This window comes from Penaeus monodon, chromosome 21 (genome assembly GCF_015228065.2).
Source record: "Penaeus monodon isolate SGIC_2016 chromosome 21, NSTDA_Pmon_1, whole genome shotgun sequence".
NCBI lineage: Eukaryota > Metazoa > Arthropoda > Malacostraca > Decapoda > Penaeidae > Penaeus > Penaeus monodon.
Window position 1 is genome coordinate 4235402 of NC_051406.1, and position 454 is coordinate 4235855.

A 454-nucleotide genomic window follows, 5' to 3' on the forward strand; every position below is an offset into this window, starting at 1 on the left:
TGCAGTGGACAGTGCAATTACCCAGTGAAAACAGGTTAAGAATCAAAAGCCTTAAACAGAAGTCAAGTGTTCCTTTGTTTTTCTTTGTTTTCTTCTTTCTCTTTTTACGGTGTTAATATTTAATGCTACTTATGCAATTAAACTGTATACTCTAAATTGTGCAATCAAACAACTTACTAAATATCTAGAGATATGTCATTTAATATTTCCTGCCTATACATGGACAAACTTGGATAACTTCACGATAAATTCACTCATTTATTTGCTACTGTAATAATTGCTGTAAAATTAGAGATTATTGGTAATAACAAATCAGTAATGTAAAAGAATCTTGGTATTTTTTAATAATCAGCATAAGTCCTACTTTAAGTCAAACTACCACTAAATTTGAAAATTTATAAAAATAATCATATTCTTGATTCTTCTTTATATCATCATATTGGCACCTACTGAA

General features: G+C 28.2%; 1 protein-coding gene across 1 annotated transcript in view; it reads right to left on the reverse strand.

The window, feature by feature from the left end:
- Positions 1-454, reverse strand: part of LOC119586130 — a gene marked incomplete at its 5' end in the record, with an annotated part of 7216 nt that overhangs the window by 4496 nt on the left and 2266 nt on the right.